The sequence below is a fragment of the Mycetomoellerius zeteki genome, unplaced genomic scaffold, assembly GCF_001594055.1.
Source record: "Mycetomoellerius zeteki isolate Tzet28-1 unplaced genomic scaffold, Tzet1.0 scaffold19, whole genome shotgun sequence".
Taxonomy (NCBI): Eukaryota; Metazoa; Arthropoda; class Insecta; order Hymenoptera; family Formicidae; genus Mycetomoellerius; species Mycetomoellerius zeteki.
The window spans coordinates 436796-443174 of NW_017256854.1; the positions used below are offsets into that span (position 1 = coordinate 436796).

Here is a 6379-nt window from a genome sequence, read left to right on the forward strand (position 1 = left end):
CAGAACACCCTATATATATATATATAAAATTTTTAATTTTACAGTTGTATTTTTTACGAACATATTATGTTACAATTAAATTTACATTAGTTTTACTTTTGTGAGACAGAGGAATTTAGAAATAATGAATTTTTAAATTTACTTCTGAACATCTCTGGGTAATATCTTTTACTTTCCTTTTCCAAAACAAAATTTTAAAGAAAAATATATCGGAATACTGTGACCATTCCATCCCAGAGATTACAAACTCCTATTGTTCTCTGTGTATCATGATTTGTAGCACCTTCACTGACTAATTCAATTTTATAAGACAAAAATTAATCATCTTTTCGAAACAAATAATTTTTCGCGTACCAGATTGTGAATATTACCATCACGTCATCTTTACGTTCATCGCGCTTCAATCTTGACGGAAGTAATGAAACTTTGGCGAAGATACTGTATAAGGAACCGGAGGGCCGGTCCGAAGGTGTGGTCCCTGACAGACAGCCAAGCGTTGGTCTTAAATCCAAAGGCAAGCGGTGAACAGAACCCAGATCCTTCACATCCTGCGAACCACTTAGTCAACGAAAGAACGTGCTGCCGCGGGAAGATTCTTATCTGGTGTTTGCGGGAACGCGTCGCTCGTTAAACCTCTGATGCACTTTGAGGGTCAATATGTACACAAGGTACCTATAATTTTCTTATCGTGTGTCAATTTAGGAATACTGACACACATACTGAGATCTTCATTTTATTCTTGATAATGCGCATTAACGAATAAACGATGTAAAAATCTGATCATCGATATGTTTCATCATGAGGGATGTTCAGGTGAAGCTGAATAGTTTGTCCAAAATTCGAGGACAGAAGTACGAGTTCAAAAACTATAAATTAATCTAGAAAGCTTGTGAATAATCTTTAATTGTTCAAAGTTTATTTGGTAATCGATTATTTTTATTTTCGTTCGTTAATCGAATTAATATTAATTTTGATGAATATACGTTATATTGTTATTAATTCTTTTTGCGAATAAATGTATAGGATATCCACTGAAAGTTGTTGAAATTAATTACCTATTATTTTTGAACGTAATTAGGAAGTAGGAATAGTAAAATCTTTTAATAGAAAGTATTTGATAGTTTTATTTACTTATAAAAATATTTTTCTTATTTATATATAAAAAATATTTCTAATTGTCTTTAGTTTTATATGTGATTAAAATTACTAAATATCCTCTATTAAAAAAATATTTTATTTTTTGCTTCCTATGTGCATTTAAAAATAACAGTTGATTAGAGTTTCAGCATCTTTTCATGAAATATCTTATACAGTTATAATAATATATAAGAAATATTAAATATCAAATTAGCATCTTTTTAGCAGCTTTCCTGTGTAGCAAGATTTTTAACTGAATGGGTCTCTACTTAACTCGGAGAAGATAATATTGCGTTTACATAATTTGTGTACGAAACCCTTAATTAATGTCCGAAGCCCGAATGTGCATTTAGATATTAGTTAAGAATATTCCACGCGTTTGCAAAGCTGCTGCAACAAAGTGATCGATCAGTTGCGAATGCGGTGTTTATGCCTCGCGGTCTCCGCCGACAATTACGGGTTTGAAGGATGCGTCGTGCCGATAGGTAGGCAAGGTAAGGAATTCGTCCTTCCTCGAAGGAAGATCCGAGGATGACGAGAGGAATGGCAGTGCCGGGGCTATTGTCCAGTGAGAGAATCGAAGAAGCGTCGGTGGAATGAACCGAGGATGAAGTGAAGGTGGAGGAGAAGGAAGATGGGGGGCATCACCCCCGGGCATGGTATAAATCGCTATGGACAGACAGCATGTTCGACTAATTACAGATCCCTGATTACCGACGGGCGCGACCGCGGCCGCCTAATAAAGAGAAAATAAATTAATAAACCTCTAATATCGTGGCCGGCCGATCTCGCCTGTGGTCTTGGATAAAGAAAGAGAAGTGTTTATTAATTTATTGTGATCGAGGCGCGATAAAAGCCGTAGCCGTATAGGCACGTCGGATCAAAGGATTCGAAAATGTTCCTCGCATTGCGACGGCTGGAACCGGATCCGCCTTCGTAAACCCTTCTCTTCTGTCTATGTTAATGCGACTTCATCATATCGTCACATACCGAAAATTTATTCCTCCTTCTTACATTAATGTCAAGAATTGTGTCCCCATGCATTATTAAATCTACGTTCCATATTCAACATTTTTACCTGCACTTAGCAGAATATTTTTCCTAAATATAAAATAATATATATACATCATTTATACATTTATTAAACTTTTATTAATTTTGCAAAAAAGAAATAGAGATAAATATATTTATATTCTTTTCGAGAATTTAATCTAAAATAAGATCTCAAAACGCAAGGTAATTTTACAATATACTTCAAAAGGGCAAAATATCTCTCACGCGGAGTACGTAAATTATCTTGCCTAGTAGAAAGGTTAATTAAGCACACAAGGTTTATCTCCGATTTCTCGACCGGCACATCTCAATTTACCTAAGTTTCGAATTAGCAAACAGACTAACGTTCCTAGTAATCTTCTACGCCGAAGGTTAAAGAAACCATTAAAGAAATCGTCGACGAGAATTGGACTGCCGCCACGTATCGAATGGGCGGCGATAATGCGGTGGGAAAGAGAGAGAGACTGTGGACTTGAAGGAGGAGAAAAGGAGAGACAGCGGAACACGGTGAACTTCCGCGTGGGCCTATCTTGGGCCCGCAAAATGGCGGTGACAGAGGCGTTTGTCCGCTGCGGCGACCTCGGAAGGATTTATATTCACGGCGGCGAAGATTCAACCGGAGTTACCCGACAAGGCAGCCGAGACCCCCTAATGAACTGTGGCGAAACCGGGCCCCGAGTGCGCCAGCGGGGGCGTTTTCACGGGCAATTAATGCGGCCTTAAAGGGGCCGCGTGAAACGCCCCCGCGAAACGAACTAGAGCTATCTCGATTAAATCGAATCAGTCATTTCTACACGTCCAATCGTCATGAATCAACACACACTCATGGAAAAAAATAGATTAGGTGATTCAGCACAGCTATAGCTTGCTGGGCGAATTCAATATCTTTAACTAAGAAGATTTGATGGTACAACAAAAAAAATTATATCTGTAAGCAATTATCTAAAGCTAATTCAGCTAATTCTTTGCTACAATTGTTAATGTAACAAGTGAAAATTATTAATGTAAAACAAGTTTTCTTCATTACAGCAACAAAAAACACGCCATTTCAGCTAGCATGTTTTGTTAAAATTTTTGATCTACTTATACAATATATATATATTGGATCGACTTATAAAAAGTTATCTTTACTGTATTAACAAATTTGCCGTGCTATTACAACAAATATGATTATTTATAATCGCTAATTTTATTCAACTGTACAACTTTGCTACTTCAACATGGAAAATTAACTATCCGTATTTTATAGCTGTAGGTTTGTTGAATCAGTGAAGATTTTAGTTGCTTAACAAATCTTTTTTTCTATGATCTACATTCGTATTTATATGATTACAATCTATCTATAGCCATAGCGGAAATAAACAGTTTTCTCAGAAAATTTAATTTAATAATTAGTAAAAGTAATATCACATTTTTACATTTAATTCTATGCGGCGGAAATTTAAATTAAATTAAGAAAATTCCATATTTATACTTTTCATATTTTCTATTTAACATATGCTCAAATGTCAAAAATCGATATTTTATTCTATAAAAAGTAAAATCTAAATCTTAATGCCACAGTAATTAACATTTATACATGGCAAGATAGTTATATTTTTAGTTGTTTTACTCACCAGATTTGCGCCATTAATTTGCTCGATGATTCTAACTGGAGTATCTTCATGGAGCTGAAAAAAATGAAACAACATTTAGCAACAGCGAATAGCTACAACACTCGGACAGGATATAACGCGCCATTCATTATACGTAAAACCTTAACGACTTTATTAGGATAAGATCGTTAGTGTTTAATTACATTATCGCAGAAGTATTATTAGATTGCTGTCCAAATGAAATGTGACTCGATTCCTTAATAAGCGGATGTAATCGGCGCGCTGGTGGCGCAGCGTATCTCAAAGGCACCGATATCGGATCGTTAACGGATCGGAAATGCGTATGTTCTTAACGATTGAGCGAATATCGAAGTCGTCGCGGATGAAAAGCGCAGAAAGGAGACCTCGTGAGATCGAGATCGTGGCGGCGATATTAATAGTCGGCCGCGGCGACGCGACGAGGCCGCAACAAATTTCTTATGGGCGATGTAAATCGACCCATAAGTCGGGATAGTTACACTGTTTAGCCAATTAGCGGAATGCGACCGGTTTTCAGGCGCACGAAGAAAGAGGGTGATCTTCTCAGCGGGATTATAGCCGAGCGGATGAACGAAATGGGCATCTGTAGTTTTAGAGCCGGTCGTATCAATAGGATAAAGAGTAGATTTGATCGATTACGGTCAAGTAGATTAAGAAAGCATCACTTTAAAAGACACCTGTACCTAATATAAAATCAAACTTGATCACGCAGTAATCTTATCGGTGCAGTGTCTTGAAAAGTATAGAAATTGATTGTCACTTTGAGTACAAGTATAGAGAATAATTTAAATTAATGCATAATTATTTTGCATTCAAGTACAAATTTATACAAAGTAAATTAACTGCAAAACTAATTTTCTACAATATTCATCGAGTTACGCCGAAAATGTGAAGAAAATCTTCAAAAATTTTTGATGGCACTCAATCGTCTATATCCTTCTAGGGTTGACGATTTATTTATTGGATCCACTCAATTATATTCTTTATACTACATGTGCAAGTTTAGATAATTGTTATCAAAATAAATTTGGTATTTATTTTTTATACGCGTTGTGTCATTTTGATTTGTTGAAATTAATTAATGTCTTTTAATCAATACATATTTCAAAAAATATTCTAAATTTTAATACATCATTTAATCATTATCGAATAGTATCAACTATAAATATAAAAATACAATTATTTTATACAAAGACTAGTTTGATTTAATATTTTTTTTATTGAGTAACCATTTATTTATTGTGATAAGTAAACGTTTAGTTGGCAGTATTCAAATAAGTATTTATTAAAATTTGTTACATTTTTTTTAGATCCAATATTAATAATTAACAATATTACAGATTTTAGTATCAACTGTGAAAAGTTAATATAACGGAAAAATAAGAATTGCCAATATCATAATGTCGAGCAAGGGAGCCTACTCTAACTGCCTAATTTGCGTGAATAGCGAAAGATTGTTAAGCGGCACGCGGTGGGTAGCCGGAAAAATTACAAGCCTCGCGCAATCCAGTCGAAGGCCAGGGCCGTTACTTTTGTTCAATATTATTATTGCCCCGAGAACGTTTCGAGAGGGACATTTGCCGGGAAACGCTCTGCTCGCGACGGATAATAGCACTGACCTTGTCGATCCTGGGGGCAGTTTTAGCACGGCGATTGAATAAACGTGGAATAAAGGTGTCATAACACAAGGCAATAATGCCAGGACACCGACGTTTCGTTCTAGGCGAACTTATCGATGCCGTTTTCCGCCGCGGGCTGCCTCGTTCGCGCGCGAATTACGACAGTCGTACACTGAGCGAGTGTCGCGAAAAAATGCGGCTGCTGTGTGGGGAAATGGAACTCAGAGAGACGCGAGTAAAGCCACTATTTCAAGATGAAATCGCATACCAGGTCGCGGATACTGACAGAAGCGGCATGGCATCATATAAAGCTTCTTTAGATCTCTCATACGAATCCTTTATTATATATGTAAGCGATGCAAAAAGAATTTTAACAAGTTTGTCAAAATATTTTATGTCGCTATTCCACATTTGCATCTGTCCTAAATTCGCTTGTCCCTGCAAACTAAATGATACATACGGAGTGTCCACCTCAATTTTTCTCTTTAGAAAAATTGAGGAGAACACTCTGCTTCAATAATGTTGATTTTCTTATTCTCTAGACTCTAGGAATAAGAAATTCTAAATTATTCAAATCGGTTTTATAAAAGGTTCACATATATTTATATATTTATATGTTTAAGACGTTCAGCCGCGCATGGCTAAGACCGCGCAAGTCGCAAATAAAATCCTCAACCTACACAAGAACTCATGATACATGCAGGATATTGTACATCGTACAACGCAAAGGATCGCGCAAATACATCGCGAGATTAAATAAGGATGCAGACTTGCCCGCGTGACGTGGCATTCATATGCTAAAACGACATTCGGGATTGGTATGCCCAGACGATGACGAATCCGGGCGTGTCCCCGGATCCGATTGAAGACGACTGATCTGCCGATCGTGAGTTCATTTTTTTATAGTTCATACTGATCGAAACATTTGTCAAGAAC

At 36.4% G+C, this 6379-nt stretch overlaps 1 pseudogene; it reads left to right on the plus strand.

Annotated features, from left to right (window-relative positions):
- The first annotated feature begins 638 nt into the window (after positions 1-638).
- Positions 639-2842, plus strand: LOC108722014 (uncharacterized; annotated as a pseudogene).
- Positions 2843-6379: the final 3537 nt, after the last annotated feature.